The sequence below is a fragment of the Lissotriton helveticus genome, chromosome 5_1 (genome assembly GCF_964261635.1).
Source record: "Lissotriton helveticus chromosome 5_1, aLisHel1.1, whole genome shotgun sequence".
Taxonomy (NCBI): domain Eukaryota; kingdom Metazoa; phylum Chordata; class Amphibia; order Caudata; family Salamandridae; genus Lissotriton; species Lissotriton helveticus.
Genome location: NC_136065.1, coordinates 1,320,072,286 through 1,320,087,695, shown reverse-complemented (window position 1 = coordinate 1,320,087,695; position 15,410 = coordinate 1,320,072,286). Strand labels below are relative to the sequence as shown.

General features: G+C 41.9%; 1 pseudogene; it reads right to left on the bottom strand.

Annotated features, from left to right (window-relative positions):
- Positions 1-5,231: 5,231 nt before the first annotated feature.
- On the bottom strand, positions 5,232-8,753 carry LOC144752654 (uncharacterized; annotated as a pseudogene).
- Between the last annotated feature and the right edge of the window lie 6,657 nt (positions 8,754-15,410).

Sequence of the window (15,410 nt, the reverse complement as noted above, 5' to 3'; positions counted from 1 at the left end):
ACTCCATTTTCTCCTATGCCCCGTAAAATCACAAAACAGCTAACCTGTAAGAGTGAGTACGTGGTATATGTGCTGGAGTACCCGTGTGGCCTGCAATATGTTGGGAGTACCAAATTGCAGCTCCACAAGAGGGTGCTCCAGCACATAAGAGCCATCAATACAAGTGATACCACGTACCCAGTTGCTAGGCATTTTAGGGAGTGTCATGGTAACAACAGTGCACTCCTTAGATATTATGCGATTGACACAGTGGGTCCTCTGAGAAGAGGCGGTGACAGGGAGGGCATCCTCAGAGCTCTAGAGACTAAATACATACTAGAATTGAACAGTAAGACCCCTTGGGGTCTGAATTCTACGGAAGATCTTTATACTTGTCTATAAAAATGTCCCCCTATGTAGCTCATTGGGCCTCAAATATATAGCGCACCCTCTTTTTTGCCTTATTACTCCATCATGCCTAGTACAGGTTCCTATGACAGTCTCTGACTATACGTCCTAACCAAAATAGTATTTTCAGCAGGGTGGGTCGTAGCTTGTCCAATTCTATTCTGGTTCCTGGTATTATATCAGATCACCAACATCAAATGTGTAGGTTGGGAGCAGCCTACAATAACACCACAAATCATTTGTATGTTTTTTAACTTTTTGTATTTTTCATTCATTCGCTTATCACGCATGAAATTGGATATAGTAAGTATGTTTATTAGATTTTTCTGAAAACTCAGGCACATTAAGGAGAAAAGCAGATGTATTGTTTGTATTTATACAGTTATTGAATGGTGGGGATACACATCTGATGATAGCATGCTGACCATGTGCCAGAATGTGTGGATTAGCTGGTGGCAGCTGATTGTTCATTTATGGTACATGGGCCTATCCGTAAATTATGTTATTTGCATTTACCTTGAAAATATTATCAGGGAATGAGTTTCCAAACTATAATTTTTCATGTCTTAAATTGTTAATGATATGAATCAAAACGAATTTAACTAACTATACATGTGTCATCTAAATTGGAATGATGTGTCTAGTTATTGGGATTATCCCAATATGTGCCTTGACAAGTCTGTCTTCTATGGTGTTTTCCTATTCACGCTGCTGACCAATCAAATGTTTTAAAATTCAAGCACTTGCACTTTAAATTTTGTCCACGCTCGCCATTGCGTCATGTGACCAAGGCCTCTGTGCAGGCCGAAACGTTATGCTGGCGAAGGTGCTATTAAAATAACAAGCTCACCTGATTCCTGGGTCTCGTGTTCTTTGATGTGTTGGCGTTCCGGGGATTGCGGACCTGACCTACGGTTTTGAACTTCTTGATCATATATATATGTATATATATGTTTTTTTTAAGTCGAAATAAATGTATTTATTTTAACATTAATTACTGTAGAGTCCCTGTCTCCATTATTAACTATGGGAGGGTGTTGCAGTATTTGTGGTTGGAGTTTACATTTCATGGCTTCTGATACAGCAAAGAAATCGAGTAAAATGTTATCAGTTGTTTCCAGCAGCAGTGCCCCCCATTTGGAATAATACAATATAACTCATGTAAATACTGCTGAAGAAACACCAGTTCTATGCAACATGCATTGAGGTTCAATTTATGTGTGGAAACTGTCTCTCTAGGAAAATATGGGACGATTGGTGTAAAAGATATAAAAATACTAACATTAATCAATATACAACATTTTGGAGCCCTCCTCCCTTTCCTACCATTTTGTATGAATGCACATGCTATAAATAGTTTATAAGTGGAATGATGAGTGCCGCTCAGCTCTTTGCAAACCATGTATTTCAAACATTTCCGAATTTAGAAAAGAGTTTGATTTGCTGCAACATCTTCAAATAGGTGCAGATCTGGGACTATTTCAGAAGGAATGAAAATTGAAATATATATGTCTAGATAGGCCTGATCTGTTAGTGCTTGTATATTTAGATAATATTAAAATTATTGTTTTAGAATTTATGGTGTACTGTCCACCTCAAGGGAGTATGATTTAGTATGTTTAGCGGCAAGATGGTCAGCAAAGCTCAGGACAACTATTAATTCATATGAAATTGAACAAGCATTTACAAGGGCTTGCTGACAGCTAATATCGGCTAGACTTAAATTTAAAAATGTAAAACTGTTTGTGTGTTACATTATAAGCTATCCAAACGGCCGCGGTGCGGGACGGAGAATGCATACATCATAAGTAAGTTTGCTAGCTGCCCAGTGCTGTATGAATATTGGTTGGAAAGTGCTGTTTGTTTATATCAAAGGTTTAATACCGCTGTTGAGCCCAATGTCTACAACATTATGTTGAGTACTAAACTGAGTGTGCCTCACTGATATCGTTTTTATTGATATTGTCAAAGCCAGACTATGTATTGCCAGAGAGTGAATAAGTCCATTTCCACCTTGGATGAGCAATTGGTGGGCCCTTATGTGCCAGGAACTACGAAACTGAATCTGTCATTTTAAGGGTAAAAGGAAAAATGGGCCCAAAAGATTATCTGAAACATGGGAGCAATTATTTTGGGTATATACAGTGGCGTAGCTAGAGCTTTTACCGCCCAGGGCAGTCCCTGAGTTTGCCGCCCAGTGACAGCCAGTGCAGGTAAGAGCAGGGGAGGGAGTCGATAGACCATAACGAGGGGAAATACAAATTTAAAAAAAAGAAAAAACGTACTTTGCACTCGCCGAAATAGCTCACCTCATCTGCCGCCCCACAAAAAGCGACGCCTGGGACGGACCGCCCCCTAGCTACCCCACGAATATACGTAAGTAGTCTGTTATTGGTTTATGATATTACCAGTTGTCATAAGTTGTGTGATAATTTTATCTCCCTATTAGCAAGCTGTCGCTAACAGCAGTTAGCGACAGCTTGTAGGCGATAGCGAGCGGTTTGGGGCCCACTTTGCATGTCAGCGATATTTATCGCTAATGACATGCAAAGTGGGCGTACCCAACCTGTTAGCGACTGAAAGCAATCGCTAACATCGCTATCGCCTATTATCAACGCAGGCGTAACAATGGAAATATTCACGCTAAGCGCGAATATCTCCAAAACCTAATGCCTGCTCAGACCAGTTCTTAGCCTGTATATCCAATGGGAGGTGGATATTCAGGGTAAGACCCTGTTAGCGATAATGCCTGAATATCGCTGGATTACCAGCGATATTCATGCATTTCGCCGCTATCGCCGGAAATTTGATCCCTTTAGAGATAAACGTTGCTAATAGCACATTATCTCTGCGATAAAATCCGGCGATGCGCGGCGATAAAAAATATGTTGCTAAGCTTATTTAGCAATAAATATCGCTTGTTGTTGATAATATGCCCCTAAAATTCTATTCTCAAAGCCATTGGAACTACCAATAGAGCATGCCTTGTGAACGTGTCCACCTCAATGAAAAATCCCTATGCCACATGCAAACACGTTCCTTCCTTCTTCCTCACCACCCTCCTAAACTTGATTTTAACACTCCTAATACACGTCATAACTTTGCGGAAGACTTCATCTTGCGGTAAATCTGATTATCATCCATTTTCCGAACAAAGGAGTCACTGGACTCCTCACATACTCTTTACCTTCCCCCATCTCCTCATACAAACCCTTGACATATTAAATCAACAGTAATTGCAACAGATAATGTGCACAGCTCGTAGAACTTTGAACTGACATGTAGCTACCTGGGTTTGTCACTTTAGCAGCAACTCTGCCAGTAATCACTGCGATTAATGGCCAGTGGTCTGCCATTCCCCACAGAGTAGACCTAAAAGATGCACACCTGACTAGCATGCTAAAGCATCACTCATTAATAGAGTTTGGGACCTCTGTGCCCCTCAAAGCTCTATGTGCACGTACTTCTGCTTTCCAATTGCTGATCTGCATAACCAGTGATAGAAGTGGGCGGCAACGGAAGGGCACGGCGTGCCCCTACTTCTAAAAAATTGTTCAGTCCGTTCCCCTACTTCTTGCTTTCAAAAAAGCGTCCCGGGACGGCAAGAATAGTCCAACTTTAAAATGATAACTTTTTTCTTTCCGCTTCCAGGGGCTGCTCGCACTTCTCTGTTGAAGTCCAGAGGCTGCAGCAGCCCCCGCCCCCCCCTGAGCTCGCGCAGGCCGAGGGCAGGCCATTGTCATTCCGATTGAGGCAGATTAGCCCCTTTAGAATGACAATGCGCCCGCCCTCTGCCTTTAACATATCAAGTGCCCCTGAGATCGGAGTTGATTAGTGAGGAGCTTTCCCCAAGCAGAGTACTGTGGGATACTTGACACCTTTGTCAATGTTGTACAAGGAGTGAAGTGAACTGGGCAGGAGCAGTGACCACAGTGACCGGACAGAAGAGGCGACAGGAAAGGAGAGGTACTAGGGCAGGAGAGGTGTCAGGGCAGTAGAATTGACAGGGCATCTCTCATCTTGAAACATTCTGTTTTTGACATACACTAATACATCATGTTGAAAACGTGACTCCTTATCCTCATGTAAATAGGGTATCTGTCATTTGTTTGACCGTGGTCAAACCTAGGTTAGATAAAATGTTATTCTTCTGCAACAGTAGGATCCTTTCAGAGCGATAAAATATATCAGGTGATACTAATCTTTATCCAAGACACTTTTGTGGTATGCAAATACCATATCTAGGGTGGGATTCATCCCTGTTTCCTAAAGTAACAAAACATCCCTGGTATGTTTAGCATCAAATCTTGATACTAAGGTCATGGAGGTCATCACACATCCAGAGTGTTCATTTGGATTTATTTGGTCGAACCACCGGCTCTATACATTTTGAACTTTTTTCTTTTCTGTTATGTCCTCCTTGCATAAATTCTCCTTCAACTCATTCCTCAAGCACTCCAAGCACTAAATGGCTGCTTGGGTGGGCATACATTTTAAGCATTATCTTGTGGACTTTAAGTCCTACTAAACTATCAATGAAACCATTAAGGAAATAACTCCAGGCAATCTCGTTATTCGAGGCCTCACTATTGATTATTCCCAATACTTTCATTGCATAGACTTAGGTCATCATCTAGTGCATAGGCATCAGTTTTGGTATGAACACACATTCTTGAGCACCACTGTTGATAGTTTCACCTAGAGTCTACAGAGGAGACACTAATAATGAGCCTTTTACATCTAAGGTGCTCCCTATATAAACTGCAAAAAACTGCAGTCTGTTTGCAAACGCATACTAGGTAATAGAAGTTAATCTACCTAGAAAGATACACACATATACATGATTTTTAAACGTCACCTGGCATTTTATTGGCACTGCACATTGCATTTTTATATAAAAGGTAAAATACAAACGGTGAAGGCTGCACAGAGGTTGTGCACTTCACTGGTTGTCAGTGCATGAAGATGAAGATATGAATACATTCATTGCTGGGTGATATGGAGTGGATCATGTATACAACATAAAAAACATCACTAAATTACTCATAAGTAAATGTAGGGGTCTATGCACATGATTAGAGACTGGCCAGACCACCCCCAAATGATTTAAAGCTGCAAGGATGTGAAGTTCTGCTTTAGCCACAGCGGATTGGTGCATCAGCGCTCACAATAATCTCGGCCACTTGCACCCCAATATATTCCCCCTTTACATCTTGAACATTGATGGTGTCATCCTCAAAGATAGTTCTCATTTTTCCTGTCCAGGGTATGTCAGCAGTGTACCGCGTTCCTATGACAAAGTATTCCACAGAGTACTTAGGCCTAGCTTCAAGTTTGGCATTAATACTGTCAGTCCTTGATTCCATCCGCCTACCTGCGGTCCCCACAGTGAAAGTGGTGGTGACAGAAGTGGAAACAGACATGTCTCCAAGACCTGGGATGCCTGCACTTACCTCAACGGAAACTCCTATCTCAATGGAAGATTCAAAGCTCCAGCTAGATTCAGTTTCAATAGTAAAGGACAACTGCCTTTCAGCATAAACAGGTGGGCTATCTTTGGGAGCAGCACAGTTCTGCACTTTAGTTCTGGCACTCAATTCTAAGGGCTCCGTTCTCAATATTTTCTTATCATTGAAGTTATATTTAATATCATAAAGGACTACTTTTTGGTGGGCTTACTATTATGGACTAAAACGTACTTGCTCTTCAGCACGTATGCTGGGATATCCATGTCCCCGTGCCTTTTAATACCAGACATAGCATTGAGGGTTTGACCTTCTGGATTTATTGGAGATGCTTTCCAGATGCTGACATCATCCCTTGCCCCACTTCCACCATCATTCCAAACCCAGGTCCACTGTGCCGGAGTTACATACTCTGCTTTAACACAGCGGAAGTCATCAGCAGAAGGAGCTGCATAGTTCCCTGTAGCTGCATAGCCAAGGGCTACATAACCGGATGGACACACAGGACGCCAAATGGCACCATCCCTATTAGCTCCCGAACCCCTATCTGTCCAAACCTGGACAAAGGAGGTAGGCTTCACCAGAGTTCCTGCCTTAATCTCCTTTGCATATACTCCAGATGGCTTATTGTAATTATCAATGGCGGTGTGGCCCAGGCTGCAGCAGTGGTCAGCTTTCCAGAAGGAGACATCTCGCGCTGCTCCACTCCCTAGAAAACAAGACAAATACACATGAGTCCAATGCTCACACATCCCTACTCATACTGCAAACGTCCTTTATGTAAGTCCTGGCTGTTTTAAGAAGCTTCTCTTCCATATTTTAAGGCTTCCAAACCTTTTAATTACCGTTAAAGATCACATAATTCCTCCTTCATTGTGTAATTTTGCCAGTATGTCAACAAGGATTGTAAGCAATAGGAACTCACAACAGGGGTACGACTTGTGAACCTCAAATTTAGGAGTTGATCTTTAATTTTTTTTTTTTAAATGAAATGGTAAATAAGGGTCAAGAGGTAAGAAACGCTCAGAGTGTGCATACCTAGTAGACCATAACTGTCAAATACAGTTGCTCATTATTTGTGTCAAACCACAAGTTTGTAAAAACCTCACTTGACACATTTATCTTCATTTCACCTTTGGACCTGTGTTGTTTTTTGTTTTCCCTTTGTCTAAACAGTGAATTATCCTCTCTTGGTGGAAACACACTTGCAGATGGCCTAGAGGCCCGCAGCATATCTTCTCATTTAAATTTCACATATTTAGAATAAAGTAATGCATAAACAACTCTCATTCAGACCTAATACATGAGAACCTTGCCCAACTTGTCTGTGCACCCCTCCATAACTCCTCTAAAGGGAGCATGCATTCTCGTCCCAGGACATAAAAATATGCAATACTATTCTCATCAGACTATCTAACTGACGTGTTAGAATTCTTTCTTTTCCATCTAATGTTTACACAATTCTTAATTTGTTTACTTGCCTTCAACCTCTTTGTTTTGTATTCTCTTTAATCTTTTAAGACGGGCTCTCTTCTTGGGATGAGAAGGCTCTTTGAAATATGTGTTTACAATCATTCATCCTTGGGTTAGTGAGAATTTTATGATTTGCTCTGATGTGCCTTTCCTGCTCTACAGCCAAACGCACAATTCATGCCCCAGATGGGAGCCATTTTTAAACATAGACTGTCTCGCAGTGCAGCTAGAAGTAGCCTAGGGAGCAAGCATTGTCAAATGAAGATAATGGTAGCACCAACTCCAGGAGGCTTGTGTGGGCTAAAGCAGATCCATAAACTTGCATTAGAATTTGACTTAGTTATCCCTTCATCTAAGCGACAGATGAAATGAAAATGGTCTAAAGTACTGAACCACAACAGTATAAATAAAATGAAAGTAGTGGGAGGTTGTGCCCACCTCTGAAGGTGTTAGTTACAAGATGGCAGATCCCACTGAAATTCACAAGGGCAACTTATCTTGGAAGATTTGCTTTATGGAGACAAGCTGGAGAGTTAGCAGATATGCATATTGAATATGTGGAGTGGACTAACTTGGAACCTTGGGGAAGTGGGACGGTATGCACTCATAAAGATATTTAACATCAGTAAACACTCTTCTGAAAAACTGTCTATCTTTGGCACTTCTACTTATCTGTGTTAGACACTTTGATGAAGCGGCGAGCAGGAAAGAACAGCCCCCTTCATCACAGATAAAATATCAGCACACTGTATAAAAGAGCTTCAATGGTCACAAAAGAAAAGACCATCAGCTTCCTCAATGTCTGCTGTGAGACAAATACTGCATCAAAATCTTAAAACACACACAAACACGCTGATATATATACTTATTCTTATAGGATAGACTGCTTGACTAGATGCTAGTTACAGAGTGCAGTTTTATGCGAATAATAGGCCCACCAAACGAATCAAAGGGCAAAACCTCTGGCCAAACTGATGCCTCTGAAAGGACTGGGAACACATTATTCATGTGTCAACATTTTCTAACACGTGACTGGCTCTTCACTAACCATAGGAGGCAATCGGGGTCAGCAGAACGTCAGAAAATTCCCAACGTCCCTATATGCAAGCCCTCATCTGCTGTATTTAATCTGTGCAATGACCAAGGATTTATAGTGACCTTAAACACCTGCATCTTACCTTTGTCATCCCAGATGTTGACCATGTCTTGTGTCTGATAAAGAACCAGAGCAATGTCTGCAGAGTCGCCTTGTGAAGGGATTGTTATTTTATCAGATTTCAGGATGTAGGGAGTATCCGACGGTCTGTTATAGTTGCTTACGGATAGGAAGGACTCAGAAGTTAAACCTTTAAATGGAAAACATAGACGATGCAGGTTAATTTCTAATCGTTCAACTTTGTCCCCAAAATGCTGACAGTTACAGAACATTCCTCATTTGCCTAGAATAGGCAAGATGTTATTGTGTGGGCCAACTTTGAAGCAAAGGAAAGACACTGAAGTCATTATGGGAAGAATACTACTTTATCACCCACAAACTTTGTAAGTGCTATACCAGTTCTGAATGGCTGGTGGGCTGACTAGAACTGTCACTGTTGGTGAATAAAACCTGGTCTCGACTGGCAGGAATATATGACTACTTTTACTTTGCAGAAGCGCTGTGGATTGGGGAGATGTCTGCTTAACAGGGCTGGACTGGGAACTAAACAGCAACTCTGGTAAGTATGATCAAATCATACTAGACTGCACAAAGCAAGCAAACGAATATAGATTTCTAAGTACCATTCTACAAAAATGGCAAAGCAAGAATATCAGCAAAAGGAATATCCAGAAAGTTAGTAAAATGAGCTAAATATAGGTTGACTATTCTTTAAAAAAAATGACAAACTATTAGAGTTTTTTCATTTCAAAGCAAGCAACATAAGGTACACAATCAAGGTTAATATTACTCTGTCAGGAGTTCACATGTACTGTCAATAATCATGGCCATTACCAGTCCCATTCTCCACTACTGTTCCCCTTTACATAGAAGACACATTTTCATTAGGCCTTGTCGGCTGTCCGATCGCCCGGTTCACAGTCCAAAGACCTTGGCTCCCAAAGTACAAATCCAGGAAGCTACCCCAATATTGATAACATTACCTCCGGGTCTTTTTAGATTTGGTATATTTTACTCCACATATATGTATCTTCCCCATCCCCGTCCAAGTCTAATTCTCTAAAATTGGAGCTGTATCACTGACAAGGACAGGAGCAGCGCTCTCAAAACCCACTGACCCGAACACAACACAGTACCCAAAAGCCATCAAGAGTTTCAATAATTGGATTACGTCCTGTGTTGACTCCCTGCCCCAACCCCAACCCAGCAATACAACACGATCTAGATCCCGATCCCAGGCTAGTTGTTACACGGAGTAAGGAACTCAGACTGATGAAAATCCACAACATACAACTGAAGCACAAATGGATATTGAGCCAAGATAATGTAGACAGGAGCATGTTCTGATGTGCCATGAGAAGCTACTAACAAATGATAAGGACCACAAAATGCACAGCTCTAGCATATCGCATCAATGCCAACACCAACAGAAGCAATAATATCTTTGCCATGGTGAAGAATTTCACCTCACCAGTGGCCTCTTCCATCTCGATGACATTCTTGAAGGACCTCTGCCACAATATTCCTCAATTCTTAAGCAACAAAATCACTGCCATTTACTGCAACTTCAACCCACACCTGGACACAACACACCTTGCTAAATGCCTCCAGATCTTAGGCAGAAAACCTGTGCTAACCTCATTGCCAATAATCACCCCGGAAGAAATTGCTGTCACCATGAAATCCAGCAACACAGGGGCCCAGTCAGACTGCTACCCTCCCCTCACCTACTACAGAGAACTGAAACCCATTAGGACCAGGATAACGGTCATTCTGAATGCCTTCACCGCTTCTGCAACCTTCCCAAGTGCTTGGAAATTTGCAGCTGTACTCCCATTGTTGAAAAGACCCTCAGAGGACCCTTCAACGTACACCAACAATAGACTGATCTTACTGCAACTATTTCTGGCCATGATCTTAGAGAAAATCTTCAACAGACACATCACCAAATATCTCAGTGGCCACTAACACCTCAATACCACTCAGTCTGTTTTCAGACCTTAACACAGCATAGACATTGCCCTCATCACTGCCAGGGTAACATCCACATGACTCTGGATAGAGGAGACATAGAAGCCCTCCTCTTTCTGGACCTCACTGTCTCCCACCCCATCCTCATCCAACGCATACACGGCATCGTATTTGAAGGACACGCACTCTGATGGATCTGCTCCGTCCTGACTGGAAAGAGCCAGTCAATCAGCCTGGCACCGTACACCTCAGACACTAGCGACCTCTTCTATGAGGTTCCGCAAGGATCCTACATAATCCAGACCCTCTTCAACACATACATGATCCCTCTAGTCAGCATCATCCACTCTCACAACATTAAGTCCCCGCCTTCACCAATGACTCACAACTCATTCTCTCCCTCCCAGACAAGACACCCAGTACCCAGATCAAGTTCAATGCCTGCATACGTGCTACACACATGAGCCTCCTCAGTTCTTGAATTCCACAAATAGTTGAAGATCTGTTTTTTTAAGGAGCCCCACTAGCCATAATTTTGCCTCATATATGTTCAGCACCAGGATGCCTTACCAGGCAATAGTGTGCTCTGCACAACTGTATACCATTACATGAGATACATTGACAATATGAATATATCTAAGGTATGTAGATGTGAAGTAAAGATAAGCAAGTATTTATATACCCATTTATTCTTATTTTCATAGTGGTCGATATTCTGACATACAAACCTCCAACTTCAAAGAAAGTTTTGAAAATGTGCAGCTGATCAATGCATGTTAAAACACACATTTTTTTAACACAATGTTAAAAGAGCATTTTGCAACAATTCTAGAGAGAAACTAAGTGATCAACTCCAAAGGAAAAGACAGTAAACTATGAATATTCCTTTAAGGAATTTCTGAGCATGACAACAATATGTTTCCTCTCCTCCATTTGACATGCAGCTTGTAAGTGGGAAACTGCATGGGCACAAGAAGGAGCACACTCTCTGCCCAAAGTGCCAAGGGAGCTCTTATTTATTTCTTTAAAAAAATATAAGATTGCATCAAATGTAGTTCCATGAAAGAAGGCCTCTATGTTAAAAAATGAAAAAGCTTAATTGCACCTAAGGTAATGGTAATTTTAAGTTCATATACATTTTTATTAGCACTTATTTTCACCCGCACAACTAGTACAGACTTCTGTGTGGTAAGAATTTTTTTGAAAACCTTGGAAACAAAAAAAGAAACTATCCCTTCCCCCTGCACTCAAACATTGCTTCCTCCTATGAACCCCCTCACCTTATAATGTGCCTCCTGTCCAAGCAGCAAGTCTTTTGAGTTCATGACTGCGCAGCCCTATGTTGTTAAATCATAGAATAATAACTATCTAATTTGGAGCCATCCAAAATGTTCAGGGCTTTTAGGCTCTTGAGGCAAGTGAGTTTTTTACAGTCATTACTAAAGAAGTCTAGCAAGCATCCCTATTGTTTGGAAAAGTCTCTTTCCATTCCCATTGTTGCTGTGGAGAGCTACTCCATGCCCAGGTTCAACCATAGTTACTCCAGACATTTATTCTCCAAAGGTAGTTGTTGTGGCCCCCAGAAAACCAGGATGACTGTTTGGCAGCTGTGCTCTCGCGGCTGATGGGAGTGCAGGGCTGGACATTGGTAGACTTGTGTATACTGGGTCTGTCCACCTTACTCAAAAAGACTAAAGTGATGCAGCGCTTTGTCAGCCTTTCACTGCTCCTGGCCAAATGATTCATTATGCAGCGCTAGGAATCTCCATGGGCTCCTAGAATAGGTCCTTGGGGGAGGAGGTGCTGGCGGTGGGGCACAGTCGAAGGTGAAGCACTAATCTATTTTGATTGGAATGTCCTACTCAAACAGTTTCGAGTACAAGTATCTGAGAAATCATGGGGATGGGGTAAACTCTACTAGTCCACTGGCATCAATAAGGTTCACATGGGAAATCTTAGAACTAAGGGTGATGCTGATAGACACATATGAGACCGTGCAAGTGCTGTCGTTTCAGTGCTGTGTCCATATCCCTATGGGGGATTACCCTCCCTTCCCTGATATTGAACTATTCCTGCATATATTAGTTGGGAGGCACTTACTCAGACATGCTGACACCTTCTGGGTTACATTGGACCCTTTAAGCGCCCTGTTGTTTAATTATTGATCAACATCAGGACCACCCAAACTTGTTTGGGGGTGGTTAAGGGAGTTTTGGGATTATTATATATTCCCCTCTCTTTTGTCATTATCATCATATGCCTATGATTGCTGTTTTGTACAAGACTTAAGATGCTTCCCTTTTTCCACTTATCCATACCTGCAACCAAATCTGTATCACCAGAATGACTTGTATAATGACAAATACTAATTATTGCTGTAAATTGTGTTACACAGTAAAATCAATGAAAATGTTTTAAAAAGAAATTATAAATAAGAGATAGGAGATAAGGCGACCTCAGTTAGAATTCTGATGCTGGATGTGCTAGATATGTCTCAGTGATATCACTTCGGGGCATTTGGCTAGAGCAGATCCAATGAAAGCCACCACATTTGTCAATACCAGAGCACAAAAGTTTGTCAATCTGGGACAAGACTAGAGCACATCAGTTAGTGATCCCTCTTCCCCACATCCCCTCCAGAATGCCGCGCTCTTCCCACTTCCCATTTTCGCCAGTCACATCGGAGTATAATGTGATGCATATAGTATGTTCAGTAGGGTTTCGCTGCCCCCTGCTTCAGAGGCAAAATTGTTAGCTTGTTCCAATATTTCCCCTCATTGCTTCTGGTCTAATGTTATACACTGTCCCTTTTCCCAAGAGCGCTGGGATGGGAATGTATCTTTCCCTGCTTAACAATCATGTTAGAAATGGGGTCTCTAGTTGGCAGAGGTATGCACCCTGTCCAAGTAGGGACCACCACTCAAGTGAGGGTAAATCAGATACACATCCTATATTAACTTGCGCTTACCCTCTGGAAGCTTGGCACAACTTAAGAGGCAATGTGTAAAGTATTTGTGCACACTTTAATTTCAGTAACGCAGTGAAAACACCACACATAGACTCCATATAAGTTTAACAAAATAGAGAATATTAATCTCATTAAAACAAAACCAAAACAAAAAAAACCAATAAGTAGAAGTCGAGATATTAATTTTTAAAGATTAAAGGCAAAAACAGTTCTTAAAAGCCAATAATGGTCATCAAGTTGGCACTTCGTCAAAGTTAGTTTTCTCCCACAATTAGGCCGATGCACCAGTTTTGAAGCAAAACAGCTGCAGAGCCCACTTCTGAGGCCTAAGACTGGAGGGTGACACATCAGGCAAGGGTAGGACTAACAGATGGCTGTGTCCAGCATCACAAGCTGAGTGTCAAGAAGTCTCTTGTGTCCCTGAGACTTCTGAAAATATGAGGCAAGCCAGCAAGACCTTGGAGGATCTTGGGCTCAAGGATGTAGAGAACAGGTTCCAGTCCTTCTCACACCCAGGCAAGAGGCAGCAGGCAGCAGGCAAACACAGCAGTGCAAGATGCAAAGTGTCAGTTCCTCCTGTAGCATAGCAGGCAGCATGCCAACACAGCAGAGCAAGTAGCTAAGTGGCATTCCCTCCTACATCAGAGCAGCTCTTCTTCCAAGCAGAATGTCCTTGGGTCCAGTAGAGTTCTGGTGGTGTCAGGGGGCCAGTACTTATACCCAAATGTACCTGTAAAGTAGGGGAGAAATCAAAGAGGCATTTGAAGATCACAAGGACCCTACCTTTCCTGCTCTGGTTCCAGACACACTACAGGGGGTTACGCAGCTCTTTGTGTGGGGACAGGAACAGCCCTTTTCAGGTGCAAGTGTCCGCTCTTCTATCCTACTCTACCTCAGGAAGGCCCTTCAGTCTCGTGATGAGTCATCAGGATGCAAATGTCACCCCCAGCTCCCTTTGTGTGACTGTCTGGAAGGTCTTCACAAAACCCAGCTGTAACACTAGCCCAAATGTTTATTCAGAGAAAGGCAGAGGCACAGTATGGTTCACATAAGAATGTGTCAACTTTTTAAAAGTGTCATTTTCAGACTTACAATCTGAAATCCAACTTCACCATCAGTTGTGATCTCAAATTGTGAGTCCAGAGACACCAAACCCCCAAATTTCTATCTCCTGCCAATTGGAAATGATCCATAAAAGATGTTTAAGGCAATCCCAATGTTAACCTAGGGGAGAGATAGGCCTTGCAGTAGTGAAAAATGAACTCAGCAGTCTTTCACTACCGGGACATGTAAACGTTAAATATGCATGTCCTACCTTTTAAATACACTGCACCCTGCCCATGGGGCTGCCTAAGGCCTACCTTACAGGTGACGTAAATGTAATAAAAGGGATGGTTTGGACCTGGCAAGTAGGTTAGTTTGCCAGGTTGAAGTTGCAGTTTAAAACTACACACACTGGTTCTGCAATGGCAAGCCCGAGCCATGTTTCAAGGGCTTTGAGTTGGTGGCACAATCAGTGCTGCAGACTCACTAGTAGCATTTAATTTGCAGGCCCTGGGCACATATAGTGCACTTTACTAGGGACGTATAAGTAAATTAAATACAGCAATTGTGGATAAACCAATGTTGCCATGTTTGGAGTACAGATCATATTCACTTTAGCACTAAATCCAGAGCCAACTGACTCAACGCACACAAACCTGCGATTATCACGTATTTTCGAACAAGCTGGAAAAAAATTTAATTGAAAAAGTCTAAATGAACTTTACCTTCCATGATGAAATCCTTAGTTTTAACATAGGTATTATGGCATTCACTATTTAAAACTACTGTGTTTTTTAGTTTTATCAACATGGTTTTATCAATTTGGGATAGATACTATGCCATATGTTGTCTAAAATCACTGGAGTGTGTGGAAGGAGGAGGACAAAACAGCACTGATTTGGCAGGTCATTGAGTGTGAGGAGTCCATGAGTTCATGTGTGGTCCG